We start from the raw sequence: 27,902 nt of genomic DNA, 5'->3' as shown, positions 1-27,902 counted from the left end.
CAAGTGCATACAAGCATAAATTCAGGCACCTTTTGGAAAACTCCACATGGGAGTATAAATTGGAAAGTTAAGAGTGAAAGGAGCATATAAGAGATTACTATTGCTGTGAAAATATTTTGACCTTGCAAATCCTCTGAAAGGATCTTTGAGACCCCACTGGCTCTGAGGCAACATTCCCAGAATTGCCTTAAGTGAAAAAAAAAAAAAAAAAAGAATAAGAATATCCTGTTTTTAAGGGGACTATTGTGGAGTGCTCTTGAGTGATATGTTTTCCAGGACATGAGGACTGGGCAAAGAGGGAATGAAAAGTACTAAGGATTCAAATGAAGCATATCCAAACATGGGGAACATTGAGAGTGGGCAGGCAGAGTTGTCCTGAATTGAAAGAAGGAGGTCATGACTTTGTACCTCCATATCAGCTAATCATGAGCTATGTATGCACTGCCCAATCCAAAGGACACAAACTTGATTGAGGCAGTTCCCTGCCTCTGAGACTTATGGGTCATGAACAGTCAGTATTCCCATAATTGGGAATAATGGGGACTGTATGTGTTTATGTGCATGTGTGTGTGTGAGAGAGAGACACACACGCACACAAACACACACAGACAGAGAGAAGAGTGATCATATGCTAAGCAGATATAGCACAGTTCCATACTAGAAAGGTAAGAAATTAAAGATATTTAGTTTAATAGGGAAAATGTCAAAAACATGTGAGAACTGCTAAAGACAACTATTAAAGTTTAATGAGAAAAAGGATCATACTGACTTAGCTTTCCATGTACATATCTTTAGTCAACTGACCTATTTTAAGACCCACTTCCCTCTCCTGACTCTTATTTTGCCTCCAAATTTCAAAAATGAAGACTCAAGATATATTGTGTAGATTAATTTTTGTTCCTGTTTTTTTTTTTTTCCCTCATTGCTGCCTTCTCATTAGCATATTGCAGGCTATGAATGGCTTTGTTTCATTCATTATCATCCTCTCAATCTCTTTTTTCTAGGAATTTATTAAAATCATTCATTTTCTGAAGAATCCTTTATTTCCCTTCCAACTAATGGGGTCATTTCATTTTGTGGCTTTTTTGCTGTTATTACATGGGTTTTAAAAAATGAAGCAAATGTGTATACTTAAGTTATCATATTGGTAAATCATCAATTGAGTTGCATTTAAATTTCATGTTTTCCTAAATATTGTAAATTGCAAAAAGAATAATTAAGAATTTTAGACGAACTCTGTATGCACAATACTTCAATATGGTTTTTAGAAATAGTATATGTTTGTAGGTCTTAAGAGAAGTTATTAACTAATTATAAGTTTCTAATATATGTATGACACCTGCTTAGGACATGAAATCCCAATCTCCCTTCTCCCTGCAAAGAAGGCAGGACATCTTCCACAAACAGAGAGATAGCAATGATCAGATTATATATATCAGATTATATATATATATATATATATATATATATATATATAATATATATAATATATGATATATAAATAGATGTTTATGTAATTTATAATTCATTAATTAGGAAGACAGAGATAATTTTAAGATATTTTAAGCAAGACAGAATCAGAATAGATGAGAGGAGCCAACCCTTGGAGGAGTGAATTCTAGATTAGGAAAATGATGAGAGTTTTATAAGAGGACAAAAGGAAATGCAACAATAGAAGGAAAACCATTGCTGTTGGGCAAATATACCTTTAGCAGATGGAAAGCTATTTCTCTTCAATTATTAAAATGCTTTCTAGTTGAGTGGGATCAATTAAGAAAATTGAACAGTTTAAAAGGAAGGGAGAGTGGTATCTGGAAGTATGGTTCAGGGAAAAATCTTTCTTTTCATGTATCCATTTTACTATATTACAAATAAAATCATATTTCTAATTATTTCCACATGATATTCTTATTAAATTATCTATTTCATGTCATTTTCACTTCTTAGAATGAGCTTATAAGCATTATTTCTATAAATTATCAATTAACATATCAAATAAAACCCATCTACCCTTATAAGATGCCATATCTGAACACTTCCTAAAAGAGAATCTTGGACACCATCTACCTTGCTTCTGTTTGCCATCAACAGGTTTTGCAGAAATGTGACATGTGTTGCACCTCCTCATCCTTGAGTTTAGCATCAGAGAAGCCATATCATACATATATCTTTCTTATTTAAATTATTCAACTGTTAACTTTCAAAAATGAAATTCTGTATTAAAATGAAAATGATATTTGTAGAATGAAATAAACTAAAAGAAATACCATTTAAGAGAAGTTGAGAGAACAGATATTTTCTTCAAAAGGAAATTCCACAGAAACTTTTCTGTCTGGCAACAATTAGGAAGATAAAAAGGAAGCAAAGAGAATTATATATATTTGGAAAGAAGAAAGAATAACAGTACTAAAATAATGCAATGTCAAAGTCACACAAATAATTAGACAGCATAAAATATGAAAAGATTCTTAATTATTTTCTGGACAAAATATAAAATTCAAAAAAAATTAGTAGTTTCACAATTTTAGAAATAATCTGCTTTATCAAAAGGAATAACTATCACAATTATTGAATTATAGGCAATGTTTTAATGGCTTTAACATAGTTGCCATAATTAATAGCAAATAGGACTTGAGTTCTTGAAATATGTTTTCAATAATTATATGCACACATATAATTTGTTCAGATATCATTATCAGTTAGAGACAATTTCATTGTATTTTGAAGACATATCCACTATGGTGCTTTGAATCATCAGCTGGGATGGTTGCAGGAAGGGTACAGAAGGGACTATTGACTTGAGTGTCTGTATGTGGCCCCCCAATATGGCAGTCTCAGGGCTCCAAGAGGAAGTATTCCCAGAGAAAGTATTCCAGCAAGAACTGCAGAATCTAAATAATGAAGCTTTGTCATATACACTCTTCAGCATCCACATTATTTGCTGGAATACCCCAGTCAACACCACCTGTCCTCAGCCATCTCAGTAGGAGCCAAACATGTAAGTAAAACAAGCCACCTGGAACTGAATTGCCCAGCTACCAGTATTTTAACCAGCTATTGCAGCTGAGGCCCCAAATATTGTGAAGGTGACAAGATCTGTCTTCACTGTCCCATTTCTGAATCTGTAACTCAGAGATACCATAAGAATAATAAAATGGTTTAGACCATTCAATTTTACAGTGGCTTGTTACACAGTGACAGGTACTGCAAATACCAGAAAATAGCAAATTGAGTGACAGTAACCAAAATTTGTTGGCTATATTATTTCAAAATAATATAATATTATCCATCATAGAAGAATATATATATACAACTTAGAATTGTAGGAAATCAATACATTTGCAGATAAATACTTGTAAAAAATTATGAAAGTATTCCAAAAACATTATTTGCCCTTTTAAAGTAAAATAAAAACACCATAAGCCTTCTCTTAACTGTAGCAGTGTTGATTTAAACATATTTAAAAAAATTTCACTCAATCACTTGAAAAATGGTTGGTCTATAAAGTCACATGAAACTATTCTGTTTCACAATTTGCTTTTTATTCTCCCTGTTGCATTGATTTTGAAAAGCTTGCAGAGGACAGACTTTAGGTATAAAGTAAACTGAAGTATTTACTCTTTTGAAAATCTATTTTTTCCCATATAACAATAATTTGAGAGAGGGATTCTGGTCTATTTTTATTATATTATATTACTTTGCGTTTTTCTTAAGATATTTTAAGTAGATTACAAAATTCTAACAGTAATTGCATAAGCAAATCTGATTTGATAAATCAATAACTTAGTATCTGCATTTTGTGAGTTCAATTAAAATATGAGACACTTCTCAAATAAGTCAAAAATTTTCCAATTAGAAATTAAAAACAAGGAAATGGAAGCTATATGGTGATTATTTCATAATAATATACAAATAATATTGTTTTATTCAAATTTATTTTATCTTAAAGTATATAGAAAAGGAAATATTGAAAGCATCAGTTCTTTGGGGACAAGTTGCAACTTCAGGATTATTTCTTATAAAGAAGAAAAGTATCTTTCAAGATCTATTCTTACACACTGAAATCTATAAAATGTTTCCAAAAGCAGTTGCTGTCTAGGGTGAACTGAAAATCCAGATTCATTTGCCTTGTCATTGTTCTAATTTTGACAGCCTTAGACATTTGGTTGCTTAAAGCAAAGACTGGCATTGGCAAATGAGAACAGGAAAGTCTGGGTTTGCCAATTCAATGCAGCCATTTAAAAAATATATATTTCCACATATATAACACTTTTAAAGTTGCAACATGACCTGCATATGGCTTTTATGAAGTAATAATAATATGTAAATGAATATAAGTTCAAAAACCGTGCTAGAGAAATATTATAATAAAATATAAGTTACTTTTAAAAAACAATGTTGAAGATGTCAACAATACCTTAACAACTAAAATTAAAATCTAAGTTCTGGCACTTAAAAAAAAATCTTGCTACAAATTGGAAAGTTGAAATCTGCATCTAAAAATTATTTGGAAAATAAATATGTAAGTATTGTACACTTATTTTATTGAACTTCTTATTAAAGAAACATGCATAGTGAATTAATAAATGAAGATGGTTCCCTAGAGATGTGTGCATATCATTTTTCTGCATATAAATCACTTCCCATTGTGAGGTTCTAGCTCCACATCAAAGAGCATGGAGCATAGTAAAGTGTAACTGTGGAGGTCACTGACAGGGTCACTTTTCCAGATGGTGGTTAAATCACTCTAGTTGTAACTTGCAGTTACTTTATTTTATTCTGAGTTCTACTTATTTTATTAAAGGAAAGATCATGATAAATTTTAAAGGATTATCTATAAAACAGATCAAAAACAAAAGTGCAGACTGCCTTAGCTAAAGTTTGAAAACTTATAGAAAGAAGTTTAACCTGTATAGTCTTTCTGACTCTTATTTCCTCAGTCTTAATTTACTATTTATCAATTATTTCCTGTATTATCTCCCAAAATTACTCACTGATTTTACATCTTTTCCTAGTTTTCATTTTTAGTATATTTTTCCTGATTATCAGGCATATTATGAAATTAGCTGAGAACATGTTTTGTTGTGACACTAAATAGCCTCATGAACCACTAGAAGAATATTTGATCAAATTTAAGCCTGGAGTTAGGATTTATTGAAGTTCATAGTAAGAAACCTAAAGGGAGGAAAAGTAAAAATAAAAAGGAATTGGTGCAAAACTGTCATCAGTAAGCACATGCTTCTTAATCATTTATTCTTATTATTGAAGCACATTACAATGAACTTTTATTGAGGCATAATTTATACACAATAAAATACTACAAATTCATTTGTCATTTTATGAGTTTTGATAAATGTATATATCTGTATTTCTCAATAAAGATATTGAAGATTCCCATCATCCCAAGAATTTCCCTTGTCAACTTTCACAATATTGCATTCTAATGACTGTATGTCTCTTTTGCAAAAGTAGACCAGTAAAACCTCTTTGAGTGAAGGAAACACATCTTGCCAATGATTGTTCCCTAGCATTGAGTATAGAACCTATATCAAAGAAAGACACAAATCCTTCTAAGCAGACTTCGTGACTAACATAAGAGAGACCAAACAAAAGACAGATGGCGTGGAGGAGTACAGAGGTGAATTCTGCAAAAAGGGTATGAGTTGAGAATGAACATACCATATACCATAAAAATGTCATTAGTTTTAGGTAATATATAATTATAATTAAGCTTTTCTTGCTATAGTCTCTCTAGTAAAATTCTTTATCCCTGGAATAAATGATTTTATTGGACTTTTATATTAACCAATAACAATGTTCATTGAAAGTAGCAGAGAAAAATACATTTCCAAATATATAAAAATGTAATTATTAGTACATGTATTTAGAAAAAAAAAAAAGTAACCCCTGGAATTGAACAGAACAAATAATTCCAAAGTCATTAGAATTTTCTTTTCTCTATATTATCTTCATTCTTTTTCTATGTGCTCAAACTCTCATCATAACTCAGTGTGGAGAAGATATGACTAATGCAATTTCAAGGATTATTTTCTGATATCTAGATTACTAAAGACAAAAGTGTCTCCTTTATTCTTAGTTTGAGATACACTGAGGACATGAATTGATTGGATTGATTTATGTTACAAGTTAATTCTTGTAAATAGGTCAGTAGCTCAGAATTTTTATTAGGAAATCACGGCAGAAATAGGAAAGGATACTTTCAAGCCTACTTATTCAAAAATATGGTTCTTAAAGTTAAATTAGGTTTATTATCATATGAAGTTCCTCAGAAATCTTTCTTTATAAAGAGAATATAAATTATTTGGGGGAAGATATTCACAGTCATTATTATAACACCAAAGAGTACAATGTCTTTTCTTCGGTGGAAAAAGCACTCTGCACCTGAGGGAACAGAAGAAAGTTACATCAGGACATCCTTGGAATAAAGTGTTCTACAAAAGAATGAGAGTACCTCTAGCAATTCACATGGAATCAAATGATGTCATTGCTGGACCTCAATAATGCAAGCTAATAGGAAATCAGGAAAAAACTTTGATCAGACTTGGTGGTGGTCTAGAAAAAAATATTTTGTGACAAAGATGACCTCCATGAGGATAACCAGATGGGTCCAAATTGTGTTGAAAGACACACATAACAAATCCAAGCATGGCACCAGAAATTTTATATAGTGTGGCTTGGAGTCATAGCATTTTAAACTCATCATCTTAGCATTAAAGTGTATTCCTATTTATTCCCAAAGTCTGAAAGCTGTCAGAGTAATGACCCCAATGATCCTTCCTTTATCTATTGATGTATGTCCTGTGTAGTCACCTCTCCATTGAACCTGAGTTTCACCATGTGACTTGCTTTGTCCAATAGAACAAAATCAAATGTAATACAAAAATGGATATTAAAAAACTATTTTTGCATTGAGATTTATTCCCTAAAAACATTTACAACAGATGAAGAAGTCCAGGCTAATAAACTGTAGACATTTTGTTCGGATAACATCTAACATTAATCACCTACTATGCAGGTGGGGCCACCTCAGGCCATCGAGCCTCAAATGAGCCACCACATGACTGCAGCCATGTGACAGCCTCTTGTAGAGAGCAACAGTAGAAACATCCAGTTGAGTCCAGCTCAAATTGCTGATTCATAGAATCACGAGACAATAATGTCCGTGTTTTCTGCCACTAAATTTTGGTTTGTGTATGTTATATGTACATGTGTAATAACAAATGCACATCTGAGATAGAAATAGTACCTTGGTGTGCTGTCATAACAAAAAGTTAGAACATGAGACTTTGCTTTGAGATCAGTAGGCAGATGGAGGCTGGAAGAAAAGCGAGGAGACTAATATTAGAGAAGAAAAGCAGGGAGGAGACTCAAAGTCTGAGGCTGTGGAATTGCAACAAACTGTTACTGTCTCTGTCAGAGCTGTGGGGAAACCACTGTTGGAGGCTGGGATGGTGAGAACCCGTGTGTGTAAAGGCAGAACAATTGGCCAACATAGTTCCTGCAGTAGGACCTTGGATGACAGTAACTGCACCTAATGACTGGTGTCCCTGACAAAAGACATGTTCTGGCAGAAATGCAAAGTCACATGTGGTTTCTTTAAGCTACACAATGACTTATTGGTTTGGAAAATAAAGCTTTTCATCTTCAGTCTCTCAACCTGGCAATGATTTTCAAAACATCTTTATTTGAATATGACTGATATACAAATACCTGCATATATTTAATGTATATAAATTGATAAATTTGGACATATGCATAAACTCACACCGTCACCATAACCAAGGTTAAAAAAAAAATGCCACTATCACCCCGAAATGTTCCTTGTGTATGTTTGTGGTCAGAACATCTAGCATGAGATACACATAACCTCTTAACAAATTAAGTACATAGTATCATATGTTAACTACAGGCACTATGTTTTACAGCATATCTCTAGAACTTAAAGTTGTCTCAAGCTAAAGGTCAAAGCAAGGATGTCAGAGTAAGGTATTTTCTTCAAACCTCAAAAACATTTAAGCATTTAAGGCTATGCCTGATAGATCTTCCCAGCTTAACAAAATGGTTCCTAAAAAATCACATGATCTTTTCACATGTTAAGATGACACTCTTAAAGGACAGAGGTTTGTCATAAACTGAATTATGGATGTGACTTTTGGGGCATAGAATGAATCCCCCCAAATCATTAAAAAACAAAGTTATTTAAATAAACGTTGTATTAAAACTCCTTCCAGCTTGGACTCTAAGGGACTGAGGAAATTCAAATTAAATGAGGCTTCTTGGCCCCACTTTTGAAATGTGTACTGTAGACTGAAAGGGTTGCTTTCCTGAAAATATGAACCATGTCATAAAAAATGAATGAAGGCCCAAAGGAAGGCCCATAAAAAATGACAGAGAAAGCTGGGCTAAGCAACTATTCCTAGGGATCAAAACTGGGGCCTAATCAAAGACCATTTGCTACCCCTATAACAGAGAGGCCGGCCACATGTCCCTAAATTTCAGAATGTCTCTGGACCAGCTACTACTCTGTCAATCCTGTTACTCCTGTTTTGAATGGGAGAGTGCATTAATGTTCTGTTGCTGCACTACACATTCCCACAGACCCATTTTCCTAACACAAAACAATTTATTATCTCACACTCTCTGTGAGTTAGCAGTGTGGGTGCCCACCTAGCTGAGGCCTCTGATCGGAGTCTCACCAGGCTAAACCCAAGTGTTGGCTGGGGCTGAGGTTTCTTCTGAGACTCAGCTATCTCTTCCACGATCATTGTTTATTGGCACAATTCAGATTCTCATGGTCATAAATGAAAGGCCTCACTCGGAGAGGCAAATTATAATTTCCTGCCGCATGGTCTTCTTTATAAATGTAGTTTGCATCCTTCCAGGCCAGCAGGAGTGTGTCTCTTCAATGCATCACTGTCATTTAAAAGCCTCACCTGTTTAGGCCAGACCCACTCAGGGCAACATTCCTTTCGGTTAACTAAAAGTTAATTGATGAATAACTTATTCATAAGAGACATAGCTCATCATAGTCATAGATCCCATTTACAAGAAATGAAAGGGGATTATTTAGGGCATGTATGTCAGGAGGTGAGAACCTTAGGGGCCATCTTAAAATCCTTGTTACCGGCCGGGCGCGGTGGCTCAAGCTTGTAATCCCAGCACTTTGGGAGGACGAGACGGGTGGATCACGAGGTCAGGAGATCGAGACCATCCTGGCTAACACGGTGAAACCCCGTCTTCACTAAAAAAAATACAAAAAACCTAGCCGGGCGATGTGGCAGGCGCCTGTAGTCCCAGCTACTCGGGAGGCTGAGGCAGGAGAATGGCGTAAACCCGAGAGGCGGAGCTTGCAGTGAGCTGAGATCCGGCCACTGCACTCCAGCCTGGGCGACAGAGCAAGACTCCATCTCAAAAAAAAAAAAAAAAAAAAAAAAAAATCCTTCTTACCACAGAGTGAGACCATTGTTTGACCATACGTGCCCTGGATAACTTGACTTTTTACTTCATGGGTAAAAAATAAATAATAAATACTCATGAATAAAGAGTAGTGTATTATTCATTTTCACACTGCTATAAAGAAACACTTGAGATTGGATAATTTATAAAGAAAAGAGATTTCATTGACTCACAGTTCCATATGGCTGGGGAGGCCTCAGGAAACTTACAATAATGGCAGAAGGCAAAAGGGAAGCAAGACATGTCTTACTGAGGTGGAACAGGAGAGAGATTGAGTGAGGGGGAAAAACTGCCACACACTTTTAAACCATCAGGTCTCATGAGAATTCACTTACTATCATGAGAACAGCATAGGGGAAACCACCCCCACGATCCTGTCACCTCCTATAGGTCCCTCCCCTGACAGGTGGGGATTACAATTCAATGTGAGATTTGGGCAGGGACAGAGTCAAACCATATCAAGTAGCTACCTCAGAAGTGCCTCACCTACATCCAGACTTGATATACTCATAAAATCATGTATGGTGAGACTGATGCCGTGATCAAGTAAAACTTTAGGTATCTTAGGAAGGATGACTATTTATTCCCCATGAGGAGTTGTTAATTACTGGGTACAGGGGCACACTGTGCTAGATTGTTGCAGCAATACCACCACTCAATGCATCCCACTTCTCTGTATCTATGCAATTGTGAAATTTCCTTCCTGTATACACTGGATTTGCCTTGCCTTGACCGATAGAAATCAACAAATGCAATACAGTAAAAAATTGCTTGTGCTTTAGGTTAATGATCAAAGAATTGTAAACTTATGTTTAAGTCTAGATAGCAGATTCATTTCTCATAGTAGTATGGGTTAGAGAATCTGAATCATGTACTTCATTTGCATTATAATATGAAATAAAAGTATTATAGCTAATGGGGGATATGTTTCTCATTGTTAGACAAAGACATTAAAAATATGGAAAAAGGAAACTTCTGTAATTAATCTTCATACTATTGGATTGAAAATCGATAACTTGAATATGCAATCTATGGTTCTTAATACATATATTTAAATAGTGTTAAGTGTAATAAACAGGGCACAGAAAGACAAATATCACATGTTCTCACTCACATGTGGGAGCTAAACAATTTGATCTCGTGGAAGTAGACAGTAGTACTATAGATACCAGAGTCTGGGAAGGTTGTGTTGGGGGGAAGTTTACGGGATGAAATGAGGTAGGTTAATGAGCACAAATGTATAATTAGATAGGAGGAATAAGTTCTGATGTTCAATAGCACAGTAGGGTGACTGAAGTTAACAACAATACATTGTACATTTCAAAATAGCTAGAAGAGAGGATTTGAAATATTCACAACACAAAACAATGATAAATGCTGGAAGTGATGAATAGCTTAAATATGCTGACTTGATCATTACACAGTCTCTGCATGTATCAAAATATTACCTATACTTTGTAAATATGAACAAACAGTATGTGTCAATAAAACATTTAAAAACATGTAATTACATGTCTGCTGAGATGGTCTAGAGGAATAGACATTCCAGTATCAAAGAAAATATGAATACCAGATCTGGGTTTCTAAATATTATTCTCTTCTTATAGGAAACAAAGCCTCTTGGAGAAATTGCTGTTCCAAGAGTGCAGAGCATGGATGGTAAAAGATTAGCATGAAATGCCTTGCTATGGCAAAAAATGAGAAAGTACTCAAAAATCGATTGGGACAGGACAAAAGTTTATAGGACTCTGCTTGAGTTGTCATTAATAGTTACAAAAATATAGTTAGATACAATGAATAAGATCTAGTATTTGATAGGACAACCGCGTGACTACACTGAACAGTAATTTGTTGTGCACTTTAAAATAACTGAGAGGGAATGTTTGTAACACTAAGAAATTATAAATGCTTGAGTTGATGAATATCCCATTTATCATGATGTAATTATTACACAGTGTATGGCTATCAAAACATCTCATGTTTCCCATAAATATATATACCTACTATGTACCCATAAACGTTATAAACTAAAAGAAAGGAATGAAAAAGAGAAATGACAAGATAGCTACTGTATTCATATTTTATGGTGAAGACATCAACCCATTTAATAGACAGAAGAACACTTCATATAAAATATTAACTAGAAAAAAATAAAGTATCAACAATATGATTTAATCTTAACATTTTAAAAAGCAAACACTGGGACACTGTAGATTCCAACAAATATTTGTTTTCAGCAGGTTTGTGAAATAAATTTTAGTCATACTAACTAATTTAACGATCAATTAAAGGAAGTTCGCTATTTCTTCCAAATGGAATCTAAATGTGAATACATCTTTTGCCTTCTTCATAAATTATTTCAATATTTGATCTTAATATAATAGTAGCAAAATCTCATATAGTTCTATTTAAAGGCCCTCATACAAAAATCATTTAATCCCAGAGTCAACACTATCAACTGATACTATTATTTCCTTATCTGTAAAGATGAAGAAACTGAGACACAGTAATTTTTGCAAATCATGCAGCTAGATAATAACAGAACCGGGAACGGAGTGAAGGTTATCTCATCCTTCATTTTAGGCTCTTAACTATTCTGTTGTTTGGCTTTTAATAATTGTGGTAATTATGTAATAACATTTTCAAAAAAATACTCAACAGCTGTATTTCCCCTAAAAACCCTGGATAAGGAGTTATCTGTACCTTTAAAAACGTAAGAGTATCAGAATCCTCATTTATTTATCATGACCTAATTTGCTTCTGTAACTACTATGCATTTTGGAAATCCATTAAAGCTATTCTCACTCATCCAAAAAAATGAAAAATGACCTACTAATAAGCAAAGGTGACTTGTGTTTTTTATACAATGCAAAAATTATTATTAACTGAATTTTGTAATGTCCCAAATCTGATGCAAAGGATGTACTCATTAAATTGAATCATTAACTTATAAACTTTATAGTGACAATACTTATAAACTAATTGTTTAAAACAGTCTAAATGATATTTAATTATATGTTCTTCCATCGAATTTGAAAACTTCTGGAGATATTTTAAAGCAGAATACAGTTTCATTTTCTCTAAAATGAACAAATATGGCTTTAAAATTATCAACATAATTATTCTGCCACTATCTTTTAAATATACCAAATAATCTGAAAATATATTGCTTAATTTTGATATTTGCATCATTGAAATTAAAATGACAAAAATAAAGACAATGTATATTTATATACATGTATATATAATATATATACACAGACAGTATATAACTGTCAATCTAAGTTGAAACAATCACAAACCGATGAATATCAACCAACAAAAGCATCTTTATTTGGGAAGCTTTTTAACCTAGGCACTAACACAAAGATTCACAACATTCTTACATGCTTTCAAATTTATTCCTTTATGAAATAATTTTCTTCTGAAAATGTTATCAGAGGACTCAAACTCATACATACCTTAGAAGAAAGAAGTATCAAAGGTGATAGGGGGTTTTATTGACAGGAAAAAAGAAGATACATTTTTCTTCTCACAACACACTTATCTTCAGCATGTACTCCAAAAGCATTAGTTATATAAATTATTATATATATATATTTATAATATATAAATTTTATAAATCTAATTATGGTTAAAACTCTATGAAAAAGGTAATACTTATAAAATCACAATATAACAGTTATTGATATAAATTTTTAAAATAAAATAAACACAATTCATCAAGACAAAATAAAAATATATGGAAAAAAATAAATGTACATAAAATTTTAAATAGCAAAAAATACATGGAACTGAAGAAACCCATGGAAGTGTGAACAAATATTTTAACACAAAATATTCACATTCATTGTAAAAAAAGTTAAATATTAAAAACATTCAAATTACAAAATTAAAAATATTTTTATGAAAAACCCTAGTAAGTATTTATTTTATTTAATCATTGGATGTATTTTTTTTCTCATTAAACATTTTTAGTGGGTCTCAAAATTCTGTGACAGATTTTTGGTCAAGTTGTTTCCATTAAAAAGTATGTGAATTCCTGGCCGAGTGTGGTGGTTCACACCTGTAATCCTAGCATGGTGGGAGGCCAAGCCGGGCAGATCACAAAGTCAGGAGATTGAGACCATCTTGGATAACACGGTGAAACACCGTCTCTACTAAAAATACAAAAAATTAGCCCGGCGTGGTGTGCACCTATAATCCCAGCTACTCGGGAGGCTGAGGCAGGAGAATGGCGTGAACCCGGGAGGCGGAGCTTGCAGTGAGCCGAGATTGCGCCACTGCACTCCAGCCTGGGCGACAGAGCGAGACTCCATCTCAAAATAAATAAATAAATAAATAAATAAATAAATAAATAAATAAATAAATATATAAGTATGTGTATACCTATGGAACAAACCTGCACTTTTCTGCATATGTATCCCAGAACTTAAAGTATAATTTAAAAAAGAAGAGAGAGAAAAAAATATCAATTTTAAAAACTAATAACTTAAAACTGCCACATGCAAAAAAGAGAATCAAAGTGGTACACAAAACTTTTTCCTTTCCTTCTGAAGATTTTACAATGCATTGTTATCATTAACCAGTCTTCTACTATTAAACTTAAATGGTCAATTCAAACAAACAGCCCTGAGACCATTCTTCCACCACTGATTAAAACCGGGGTGGCTGGTATTAGGGCTAATATTCATTTAGCCTTCTGAGCCTTCTGGGCAGACTAGGTGACTTTGCCATCTCCAGCAGCCTTCTTGTCCACTCCTTTGATGAAACCCAAGAGCAACTGTCTGTCTCATATTATGAACAGCAAAGCCACCCAGAGGTGGATAGTGTGAGAAACTCTCAACACAAATGTGCTTGCCAGGAACTATATCAATGATGGCAGTATCACCAGACTTCGAGAATTTAGGGCCATCTTCCAGCATTTTACCAGAATGGAGATCAATCTTTTCCTTCAGCTCAGCAACCTTGCATGCAATGTGAACCATGTGGCTATCCAGTACAGGGGCATAACCAGCGCTGATTTGGCCTGGATGGTTCAGGATAATCACCTGAGCAGTGAAGTCAGCTGCTTCAATTGTTGGGTCGTTTTTGCTGTCACCAGCAATACTGCCACAACAAACATCCTTGACAGACACATTGTTGACATTGAAGTCCACGTTGTCCCCAGGAAGAGCTTCACTCAAAGCTTCATGGTGCATTTTGACAGATTTTACTTCAGTTGTAATGTTGACAGGAACAAAGTTGACCACCATACCAGGTTTGAGAATACCAGTTTCCACTCGGCCAACAGGAACAGTACCAATACCACCAATTTTGTAGACATCCTGGGGAGGCAGGCACACGGGCTTATTAGCTGGACGATTTGGTGGTAGGATGCAGTCCAGAGCCTCAAGCAACGTGGTTCCACTGACATTGCCATCCTTACGGGTGACCTTCCATCCCTTAAATCAAGGTATGTTAGCAGTTGGCTCCAACATGTTGTCACCATTCCAACCAGAAATTGGCAGAAATGCTATTGTGTCGGGGTTGTAGCCAATTTTCTTAATGTAGGTGGTGAATTGATTGCCTCATATCTCTTCTAGCTGTAGGGTGGCTCAGTGGAATCAGTTTTGTTAACACCAACAATTAGTTGTTTCACCCCCAGTGTGTAAGCCAGAAGGGCATGCTCTCAGGTCTGCCCATTCCTGGAGATGCCAGCTTCAAATTCAGCAACACCAGCAGCAACAATCAGGACAGCAGAGTCAGCCTGAGATGTCCCTGTAATCATGTTTTTGATGAAGTCTCTGTGTCCTGGGGCATCAATCATAGTCATGTAGTACTTATTGGTCTCAAATTTCCACAAGGAGGTATCAATGGACCACGTTCACACTCACCTTTCGGTTTATCCAAGACCCAGGCATACTTGAAGGAGCCCTTTCCCATCTCAGCAGCCTCCTTCTCAAATGTTTCAATGATTCTTTCGTTGATGCCACCGCATTTGTAGATCAGATGGCCAGTAGTGGTAAACTTGCCCAAATCTACATGTCCAATGACGACAATGTTGATATGAGTCTTTTTCTTTCCCATTTTGGCTTTTAGGGGTAGTGTTCATGACATCTGTATTCTGGCAGCAAACCCAGTGCGGAAAAGGGGGACAATTATTTTTTAGTACCTAGGTATGCTGGACACTGAAGTAGGAATGAGACCCTATAAAGTGGTGAGCTAAAAGAGACATGCCTCCCACAAGCAAAGAATTTATATTTTAATGTACATATTAAGAATGTGAACGGTTGAATAAATATATAATGAACATTATAATAAACATGTGAAGGTAAAGACACTATTCAATAGTGTCTATACAATGACACTCTAAAATAGTTTCTATACTCTACTATACAATAGAGAGTTGTGGGGTTTGTGTTGGGTTCCTGTGGCTTCCTCTTGTGATTTCTGCTTGATCCTCTCCTCTTCCAGACCAACCTTTTAAGGTAGAGTGCTTTAAAACTCAGTCCTACAAATTATTCTCATCAGTACTACACTCTAATTCTGTGATTTGCCTGGAATCAATGCTTCCATCATTGGTATAATCCTATTACTTCCAATGTCACATATATCTTTCTGAATTCAAATTTTTATCTCATTCTAGTATTTCCCCAAGCTATAGGCTCATGTGTCTTTTCACTAAGCATTCATGTCCAAAACAGAAATCTTGATATCCCAACCATCATCCCCAAGTTCTGTATTTCATTATTTGTTCATCTCAATCACACAGTTGCTCAGGATAAAGATCTTGGAAGCATCCTAATTGCTCTTTTTTATAGTGCAACAGAATATACAGTCATCTGCCTTTAGAGTATAGTCCAGGTCTAATCACTTGTCAACAATTCCACTGTTCTTATCTTAATCCAAGCGACCATTGTCACTTTTCTGACTATGTAGTAGCCACCATATTGGTCTCCCTTTTTACATTTTACAGTGTCTTTTCCCTACAATCTATTATAAATACAACAATCTACGTAATCATTTCAAAATGCAGATTGGCGGTGACTCTACAATGTCTGCAATCTTTACACTTCATGTAAAATCAGAAATCTTTACTGTGTTCCAAAATGCCATACATGTTCTGGCCATAGGATGCTTCTCAGGCCTCATAATCTGCTGTCCTTCTGGATGGCTGTGATCTAGGCACACTGGCACCCTGCTCTTGACACTGAGCAGATATTGCTTCTCTAGAACTCTACATTAATTCCCTCTAGAGAGAGGTTCGTGTATTTGTAATTCCGTCAGCAGGAGTAGGTTCTATATATAGGCGTTCACCAGAGACTTACTATTGGTAAGAGTGCATGACACACATCCTTTTTGAATCAGTTTCTATGTTTCCATAATGTGAAATTTACAAAATTTTCATTTCCTTCTGTAATAAGATACTATCTTCCCAAAGAAAATAATCGATTCTGACTTCTTTCTGAAAGTTTATAATTTTTCTAAAATGTCATAAAATCTCTTTCTAAATTTGTATCAGATTCTAAGATCCTATTATTGGGAAATGCTTTGACTACAAAAAAAGTTTAAAGGAAATTACTTTATGAGAATAGTCATCTAAATTAGTAATACATTGTTAGTTTGTGTACATTCAATAAGAAAAAACAATCATCTTTATATCCATATTATTCTCTAAGTTTCAAAAAGGTAATCCAGTTGCTGAGAATTCAACAGCCCCTATGATATTAAATGGAAATATTCATACAATTACTGACTTTATGGTTCTTACTTTATTCCTGAGGGAAAGTCAATAAAAGAATAAAGGAAATATACTTCTAACTCTATTGGTTTTACTATGAACATTTTGTTTAATTACTAATATTATTTAAACATACATCTCTTTCATCTTAAAGCACTGTTATTCACATCCTCCTCTTGATCAAATAAGGAATTAATTCCATTGAATTATCTTAAATATGTTAATAAGGAAACAATAAATTAAATTATTGTCCCTTTAGAGTCTCTGGCATTCTCTCACATATATCTTCTTCTATTGTCCATATCCACTTTCTTCTACTGATAATATGTTTCAGCAAAAATACTCATAGCCAGCATTCTCCTTGATGTGGAACAGATTTTTCCATGTTAGTAAGTGAATGATTATTAGCCTTGGTTCTACTTTTGCCCTACATCAGTTTTCCACAGGTGTTCAGCTAGGCACTTGCTGCCTAATCTATTCTTCTCCCCAAACCAATGAGATATCATCTGGAAACAACAACAACAAAAATTCAATTTTCTAAATTGAAATTCTGTAGGAATTAGAGATAATGGTTTTTAATTCCTCACCTGACCAATATTAATCACTCATAATTTCTATGTAATATAGCTATCCTTTTTTATTCCTATATATCTTGTGAACTAAATGTTTTATCCATCAAAACATACTGCAGAAACAAAGAAGCTAAAAGAGAAAAAAGAGAAAGAAAGAGAAAAAAAAGATCTGCAGACAGTAAGGGAAGAAAAGAGGAATGGAGCCACAAAGAAACAGAAGAGCTCCTGCTTTGTTCCCGCTGGTCCAATGTTTGGAAACTCGCTGGTGCTCTAATTGTATCTCACTGTTTCTCTTTATTTTGGAACTAATTACTAGAATGAGTAGCCCAGTATCTGACAATTTGACTGGCCTCCATTAGTGACACTGAAGTATTTACCTCTTCCTCAAATTACTAATAAAATCTAAATAACCTCTGCTCCCACCTGCTTAAATTTTACATCTACAATATCTGGAGATGAGCCAAATTCATTTGCTATAACCCTATTCATCTTGGAATCTAATTACCAGGCACTTCCCTCAGAAGCCTAAGCTCAAACTCCATCTCCCACAGTTCCTATTAGTGTGTGGAAAGATCCTGACTTTTATCTCCTGCCCCTATTTTAAATTGTATCTCTTTAATTCCACATTAGCATAAAACCTGCACATTCTATCACAATCTACCCTCAGAGCAATGGAGCAAAAGATAAGATTAAACTTTCAAACACAGCAAGTCTGCTTATGCCATTGTAAGGGTTTTGATTTGGAAGGACTGGGATCCTGAGACATGAACTTGAGAAACGGGTAGATGCACTTGAAAATCTTGAAAACCTAGACTTGTTTCTCTCACAGGATCTTCAGAAGCAGCCCACTACTCTGCCTCTGAAGACAACATGCCTCCCCCAGCATAAGTCTCTGTTCCCCCTCATGGCCAGAAGATCAACAAATAGGATTGTTCACAACCTAACTTCATAAATAAATTGCTATGCTACCTGAAGGAGGAATGGTACTATATCATTAAAGATCTGTAGGACTAAGTCACATGCACTTGTAGGAGCTGAGAGAGAATGGATCTGGTAAGAGCTAGAATAAGAGGGGCAGAACATAAAATTTGGTGAATTTTATAAACATGGAACCGATCTCCTGTGATAAGAAAATAAACATCCTGATAAGGATGCCAGAAGATAGCATCATTATGCTGCTAGCAAATCCCTGCGAAGTTTAGAGGAAGTAGTGATCCACCCTAAGTAAACAGAAATAATAGAATTATTGTGGCAAGTTGAAGAAATATTTTTTAAAAAACTTACAAAACTGAACATGTTTTAGTGGATACCATGTAACATCAAGAGCCTTCCAAGTGACAAATCATAGTTGGTAGGAGACACCCAGGTGAGGAAGGTACTGAGAAGTGGAGAATGTTGTCTGCAGGCAACTTGGAAGGAGATACTATTACAGAAGTAACCATCCAGATAGCAAAGGGCATGACATAAAGGAGGCAATAAGGATAGTACTTAACCATCAGAAGCAAGCTGTCCGCAACTTTTGCAATGAATAGCGAGCTCTTAGTCACAGGCAGGTGACTAACCTTTAGAGATATCCAGGAATGGTAAGTGTAATATGGTTTCCATAGAGACAAGATAGAGAAGAAATTAACGGGTTTGCTTAATCTATATAAAGGAAAAGACTGTACAGTTGATAGACACCTCAATTTAAAGTCAGAAGCTTTATGCCAATTCAGATCTGAGTTTTCATATCTTAAATTGATTGACTCAAAAGATGACTAGGTCCCCAGAGAAAAGGATCTACAAAGTTATGGTTAACAAACACTGTGATGATTCCCTCCATCCTTCCCCCAGGGGACTTACGGCTATTTGTTAGAGTGGCTGTATGCACAGGAAATGAAAATGTCAAACATTTCAAGAACTTTGAATTTGCGAAAAAGACTCTGGATCCCCAGGGGTTAGTGTTTCCATGGTGTGACACAAAAAATGTAAAATTAAGCATAAGTAGCTATGACTGCTTTCCAGTCACTTTTGTTTCCTTGTGTAAAGAATCACCAATCTGGCCTCAGGAATTAATGCTTTGATTACAGACTGTGGGAAGGTTGCTAAGAAAGTGAAATGTCTGAAATGTTTACCCTGCTTGCAAAATAAATAGTTACCCTGACAAAGTTTCATAATTCTGGCAAAGAACATGAGACTCCTAGGTCACTTATAAGGAACTTTATTACTCAGGGCACAGTATGAAAAACCACCAATCTTTCAAATCAGGGTTCTTGCAAACCTACCTAATCTTCTTTATTAAACTTCTCAGGAAATCCCTGCATCCTCCACCCTGGAATGAGCCACTGTATCTTCCAGTGCTGTTTACTATACAAATATAACTAAAAAGATGGTCCAAAAAACACAGTACGATAAAGTCATGCACAAATGAAAAAGACTCATAGAAAATTGTCTCCCATTAATACCCAACACTCATTTCTATACCGTTTAACTACTGATGACTTTTCTCACAAGTGTACCATCTGCCTGCCACTTTGACTCATTAATATGACTGACAGGGGCTAGGGCTAAATCAGTTTAATTTGTGCTATGCAGCATTTAACTAAAGCTACTATTAACAGAACCCCCTAACAGCCAAATGAATTTTTGACTTCAACACTGTGCTCCATATTCCCAGTTGAATAAACCCCATAAAGCTAACAGTGTCTACCTTAGAAAGTCAGGTTGCATTATACTGTAGTTTTTGTATTGAATTTTCTACCAAGGCCAAAGCATTAATACAGGTACAGCTGGATACATTAAAAATTGTCTAGATGCCACCATGGACAACAACAAGGAGAATTCCAATGTTGCCTAATCTGGATAGCTTCCAGAATCAACATAGTATTTCCTTAAACACTAGAAGGAGTCTTACTACCAACCCTAAGGTGAAAGTCACTATTTTTTGGTGGGGAAGCAACTTAATACCCAGCTTTGAATATAAGAAATACAATCCCAATGGCACACAACGGACTCCTGGAAAGAAAGGGTTATTTACAATTGTCGGAGGCCCCCAACAGGAGCTACTCTGATTCTCAGTTTCATCATGAAAAAGAGAAATGTCAACTAACTGTTGGCATGGATGAAGAGAACAGATTGAAATGAGTAGTTCCTTCAAAAATGAAGCCCAGACTCAACCATTTGAAATGAACTAGGAATCCTAGGGTCTACAAGTTGGCAGGAGGAGGGGTGAAAGCTACAAACATTATCAACTTGTGACCCACGGATCAGACGTAGAGGATCACAACAAAACTTTTGGTTTTTGGTGTGCATATTGTAATGTCCTACTCCCATAGGAAGAAAAACTTTTTTATTTCAAACACAGAAAAGTTTAATTTTTAGAAATTTAAACGCTAAAAATGATTTTTATATCTCTATCACATATAGCAGAAATTGCAATAGACTACCAAAAATTCACCTATAAATTAGTTCATTTAAAAGTCACATTTTAAAATTAAAATAAAAACTTCTTTTCTACATATGTTATGATGTAATTAAAATGACAACTTGGGCAATATTAGAACTCTGATTTAATTGAGGGATGTTTGGCTGATTACAAACAGTGAATTCATTTTTTTAAAAAATGAAATTCTAATTAGTGTTGGCTTCCTGTCAAAATCAGTAATTAAGAAAGTTGTCAAAGTCAATCCTATTATTCATCTTGATAATGAAATTATTTAAACATCAAACATAAACATTCTATTAAAATGAAGAGTATAATTGTTAACACTGCTCACAGGGCTTAATAAATATATCATATCAGCTGCATTATCCACCTAAATACCTGTACACAGATGTTTGTGATTAAGAATTTGTAAACTTATCAGAGACTGAGATTAGTTTTTAAAATAATATTTAAATATGTTGATTTGGTACAAGTGACAATTGTGGGTAAATAAGGCTCCATTATCTTTTAAAGAAAACCACTATGTTTTTATGAACTTCACTTATTTAAAGTGCTGGATTTTATGCCTTTTGGCATATATCCATGAAACTATTATACGTTGCCAAATACATCCATTGCCCGTGGAAATTTTATCTTGCCTATTTAATTCTTCCTTTCAGTCTTTACTCCTCCCTTTTTCCAACCACTATCAGCTTTTCTTCAATATATATTGGTTTGCATTTTCCAGAATTTTATATGACTGCAATTAGAGAGTATGATTGTGTCTCAATTCTTTCACTCCCTTAACTATTTTGAAACATTGAGATTCGTCTGTGGCATGTTATAAATCCCTAGTTAATTATTTTTTATTGTTGAGTAGTATTCCATTGTATTGCTATATTCACTCATATTTTGTTGGACATTTGGGTTGTTTCTAGGTATTATTTTATCCTACTACAAATAAAGATGATATGAACATACATGTTCATGTACAAATTTTTGTATAACATATGTTTTTATCTTGGATAACTATCTAGAGGTGAAATATCTGGATCATATGGTAGGTCTATATTTACATATAGTAAACAAACTCATATTTCCATTTCTCCTCCTGTCCACTTTTATGTTATTGTTACAGGATTCCTTTGGTGGTGCTTCATCAGCTGGAAATCTCTGTGGCTGGATTTGCTCTGCCTGCTCAGCCCAGCAGGCTGAACTGAGCTTGCACTTGCTCAGATCTTACACCTGCAGTGGCTCTGTACTCAGCCCACAGCTGGACCAGGCATGCTACAAGCAGCTTCTGCGTTGGGTACTGGTGTCTAGACAAGCGGAATCTGGTGGTGCCTGAAAACTTGGAGATGCCAGCAATTGCAAAGCCCCAAGGAATGTTTCAACTTTTGCTTGGGGAGTCCTGAGGTCTGAGCCCCCAAGAGATGTCACAGTTCTTCACTTCCATAGCTCAGTGAGCAGAAACATGCTACAGCTCTCTTCTCCCATAGTCCAGTGAACAGGAGCATGTTACAGCTCTCTTTCTCCCATAGGCTGGTGGACAGGAGCATGTTACAGCTCTCTTTTATTACCACTGCACGCAGCTCAGCAGGTTTCAGGTTTGTGTCCCACAACCAAGAGGAAAAAGGTGTGTGGACACCAGAGAGTGAGTAAGGCATAGAAGAATTTTATTGAGCAACAGAAGGAACACTCTCAGTTGTGAGAAGGGACACAAAAGTGGGTAGCAGTCTGTGTGGCTGAGTCCAGGGTTTTTATGAGCTTACAATGGGGCAATGCATGGTGATTGGCATCATCCAGAAGGAACAAATCGAGAAAGAGAGGGTAAGGCACGAGTGGAAGTTCTCATTCTGGTCATGGACTCTATCCAGAACTGGCAGTTAGGATTTTAGGCTTCAGGCTGTCTTTGGCTTGAAGGTCAAGTTTCACCAGGGACCTGTCCTGTCTGTCTAGGAATTTGTCTGTCTCCTGTGACTATTGCTATTACTGCAATACATTTTCTTTTTATTTGTTATAAATCCCAGAATATATTTTCTTCAGACTGCAGTTATTTACTTTTTAAAAAGATTTAAATAATATGATAAACTCATATGCATATGTGTGTTTGTGTGTGTGTGTGTGTATATACACACGTAATCTTATTATGTCCTTCTGGTTCACTCTATTTCATTATATATATAAATATATAAAATTATATATATATATTTATTATATATTTATATATTTATATATTTACATATATTTAAATATATATATTATATATATATATATATATATAAAGTCAACACTTCCATCTTTCATTATTTTTCTTCAGCCTGAAATATGTTAGCATTTCTTAGTGTGGATCTCCTGGTGATAAATTATTTCAGTTCTTTTATTTCTGAAAAAAATTTTCTGTTGTTTCCATTTTAAATGATACTTTTGGTGGGCATAGAATTTTAGGTTGATGGTTTTTGTTTTGTCTTTTTCCTTTCAGTTTTTTAAGGGTGCTTCTCCACTGCATCCTTGCTTACCTTGTTTCTGACAAGTGATATCTCCCTCTACCTTTTGTCCCTTTCTGTATAACATGTCTTTTGCCTTTGGTTTGTGTTCTCCTTGTGTATATGCTGAATTGTGTCTTAAAATTTCATATGTTGATATCTTAGTTCCCAGTACCTAAAAAGGTGACTGTATTTGGAGGGAGTATCTTTAAACAACTAATTAAGGTTAAATGAGGTCATCAAGGTGGGTTCTAATCCAGTATGACTGACATCCTCATAAGAAGAAATTTGGGAGCAGAAATACACAGACGGGGCCATGTGAGGACAGAGAGAAGATGGCCATCTATAGGCCAAGGAAAAGGGCCTCAGAATGAAATCACCTCTGCTGACACCTTGACTTCAGACTTTTATTTTTCAGAATTATGAAAAAATTAGTTTATACTGTTTAAGCAACCCAGTCTGTGGTACTTCATTAATGCAACCCTGGAAAACTAATAGAGCCAGTTTTTCCCATTTTAAAATTTTCTCCTTGATTTTGAGGAAGTGATTTTTATGAGACTAGGTATACTTTTCTTCATGCTTTTTACTCAGCCTTCATTGGATTTTCTATAACTGTGGGTGTGGGCTTATTCATCCTTATGTTCCAAGACTCTCCCCCCTCATTCAAAAATACTGAGAGGTCTTTAGGAACTAGAAAAAGGGGTCCAGTTACAACACATGGACCGGTCCAGGAAGCTTATTCACTCTATGTGCTCGAAAAACTCCTCATACTCCCAGAAATACCTAACAGGTTAGTGGAATACGCAAAAGAGACCCAACAGTAATGATCACCATGATCCAGACAACCTCTTTTTTTTCCAAGGGCACGAGAGCCTCTTCACATGCCCAGGGACATAGTGAAGTCAGAGGGCACTGATAATGGGACCTCTCCACATCACTCCCTACCTAGAGTCACCAAGCAGCCTGATCAGGGGAAATGCATTCTACCTTCCCAGGCAGTATCAGCAATACCAGCAAGAGCATCAGCAGCACCAGATAAACCAAGCAGACCAAAATAACATTGCAAATAGTAAAAATAAATCTGCCATTGGAAATACATCACAGCAAAGCAGGCCAATACCTACATACTAACCTAAAAGGTGTGACTTCTCCCCAAAATAAAGTATTTAAATAGGATCCAGAGTCTCTTAACATAATCAAAAACATATCTAGGGCACAATAAACAATCACTTATTATATCTAGTAATCAAAAACATTACAGTTTAAATGAGAAAAGGAAATCAACTAACACAAGAAGACAATCAGATGTTGGAATTACCTGACCACAACTTTAAAGCAGTCATCATAAAAATGCTTCAAAATTCAATTGCATGTTTTCTTGAAATAAATGAAAAAAATAGAAAACCTTAATAGAAAAATAGAAGTGATAAAATGTAAGCAAGTGAACAAGTCTTTCTTCTCCTTGGTTACGTTTATTCCTAAGTATATTATTCTTTTTGATGCTATTGTAAATGGAATTTTTAACATATCATTTTCTGATACTTTATTGTTAGCATACAAAAATACAACTGACTTTGTATGTTGATTTTGTATCCTGAAAATTTACTAAATTTGTTTATTCTAAGTTTTTTGAGGAGTTTTAAGGATTTTTACTATGTGTTTATGTCATCTGTAAATAGATAATTTTGTTTCTTTCTTTCCAATTTGGATGCCTGTATTTCTTTTTCTTGCCAAATTGCCCTCGCTAGGACTTCCAGTACCTGATTGAATAGAAGTAGAGAAAGTGGGCATTCTGGTTTTGTTTTTTGATGTTAGAAGAAGCTTTTAGTTTTTCACTGTTGAGTTGCATATTGGCCATGGGCTTATCATAGGTGGCAATTACATTCTGTGGTTAAGGAAAGCTAAAATAATTTGTCCCTGGGAGTCCTAATTTTAAAGACTGGCTAAAGAATGCTCTTCATTCAGGAATGATATGATACAAAATTAACTTAGAACATCAAGGAAAGAAAAAAGATGATAGAAAGTTTAGAAATATGAATACATATAACACACTATATTTTCCTCATTAGTTTTATAATTATATTTGATGATTGAAACAAAGATTTTTAACACTATCTGAGACAGTGATACTTAAGAGCAGGAAAAATAAAGGTACCTAAATAGAAATTAAGTATCCATATTTCACTTGACATGGTAAATGTTACTGATAGAATGTTACAAGTCACATGTGAATAATATTCAAAGCAACTGTGATGGGAAGTATACAAACAGATACAGTCAAAAATACTGTTAATAAACCAAGACTGACCCCCACCAAATGTTCACTAGTCTACAGAAAGGCAAGAAGAAAAGAGAAAAATAATTCCTTCCTCACGTAGGAAAGGTATCTCCACAAGCCCCTCATCACTGGATCTACAGAAAGCTTACTGTGGTGGCAAGTCCCTGAACCTTTGTTGGATTTATTTACTACCTTCATTCAAACAAATGACTTACCAATACATTTAAAATTGTTGCTATTTTCTATTCACCTGGTCCAACCAGCATTACACTAGCATCAATTTATGTTGAAATATGGAGAGGCTACAAAAAAGAAATGAAACTACTATATCATTCATTCAGATATTCCTTTTTGGAAAATTTTCTCTCACATCAATGATGATTTTTTTTCTTTTATTCAAAACACAAACCAGAGATGCTCTAGGAAAGATTAGCAGGAATTCCCTAAGTCAAGTAAACAACTATTATTATCCTCTCTCCTCCAAAATACTATATATTCATATGACAATTGTGTTTGTTGTTGCCGTTGTGCATTTATAAATCTTCAGTATTGAAGGTTGAGCTAATTATGTTTCAGAATGCAAGAAAAACCATAAAATGATATGTAGCTTATGTTATTAAGATAATCCTGGATGTATTTATTTATTCTGTGTCACTTCCTTTCCCATGCTCCTCATGAGCCCAATGGCAATAATTCTAATATGTTGAATATATTACATTATATTTATGTGTGTTATTTGGAAATGTGTTAAATTTCAAATTTGTGTATTTTTTTGTATATATGATATATATTTAGATGTATGTGTAAAACATATATCTTATTTTTTCTCAAATATATTTCTATGTTTCAATCATGTTATAGGAATACATTGCATATGTTTCTTCCAATCACCTCATAAGTCATTTTTCATATATTCTGTGTATACCTCATATACTCTTCTAAAAGTGGACTGATTAACTGCAACTTCCAATGTCACAAAGAATGCTATATAGAATACCCTTTAATGGGTCCTTTTGTGGACCAGTGTTAGAATTACTTTGAAATACATACTGAGTAATGAAATAAATCATGTATATTCTTAATTTAAATAAATACTGCCAGGTTACTTTCCAGGAGAGCTGCTCCATCAGTGCATGAAGATTTCTACTACTTAATTCATCACATTTTTAATCTTTGCTAATCTAGTAAGCATAAGTAATATCTATTATTATTTTACTCTGCTTTGCTCTGATTATAAATGAATTTCACCATCTCTTGATATGATTTTTAGCATTCTGGGGTTTTGCTTCTAAAACTTGTCTATTATATTATTTGGCTGTCTATTGTGGTTCCAGTATTTTTCTAGTTACTTTTCAGGAGTCCCTCATATATTCTAATTCATTTTCAGTTTTACACAATAAGAGTATTTTATCAAAGTGTTACTTTCTGATATTTCTGTACATATTGTGCTTTGTTTTGTTTTTTAAAAATTCTTAATTTTATACTCATATTTGTTTATTTATTTTGGTTGCCAGTTTAGGGCTTGTACTTTCGGGATATATATAAACACTTTCCTACCCTATGACACAATGATATCACCCTTATTATTCATTCTATTTTCAGATTTGTAAATCACAATTAGGTCTTCTTTCATTTGGAGTTCATATTTATATAAGGCATGCTTTCAAAATTTAGTTTTATTTTTCTCCATTTAGTTTTTCCCAAGTCATTAAATCAAAATGCATTTATATTCTTATTTGTATTGCTGGTCTATGCAGACGCTATTGTATTTGGTACGTTCATCTTGGGATTGGCAGCCTTGCCAGGAGAAAGATTCCTAGAGCCTGTTTCTTACAGTTATTACAACTAAAATATCAGAACATAACATGAAGAACATCTACCAGAGGACTATGAAAAGCTAACAACAGGCAGATCATGGAAGAAAGTGAAATATAAAATAATGACCCATAAAGAAAAAGTTTCA

At 34.6% G+C, this 27,902-nt stretch overlaps 1 pseudogene; it reads right to left on the bottom strand.

The window, feature by feature from the left end:
* Window positions 1-14,167: 14,167 nt before the first annotated feature.
* Window positions 14,168-15,546, bottom strand: LOC104682220 (annotated as a pseudogene).
* Between the last annotated feature and the right edge of the window lie 12,356 nt (window positions 15,547-27,902).

The sequence above is a fragment of the Rhinopithecus roxellana genome, chromosome 8 (assembly GCF_007565055.1).
Source record: "Rhinopithecus roxellana isolate Shanxi Qingling chromosome 8, ASM756505v1, whole genome shotgun sequence".
Taxonomy (NCBI): domain Eukaryota; kingdom Metazoa; phylum Chordata; class Mammalia; order Primates; family Cercopithecidae; genus Rhinopithecus; species Rhinopithecus roxellana.
The sequence above is the reverse complement of the archived record's forward strand: the minus strand, read 5'-3'. Positions and strand labels throughout refer to the sequence as shown.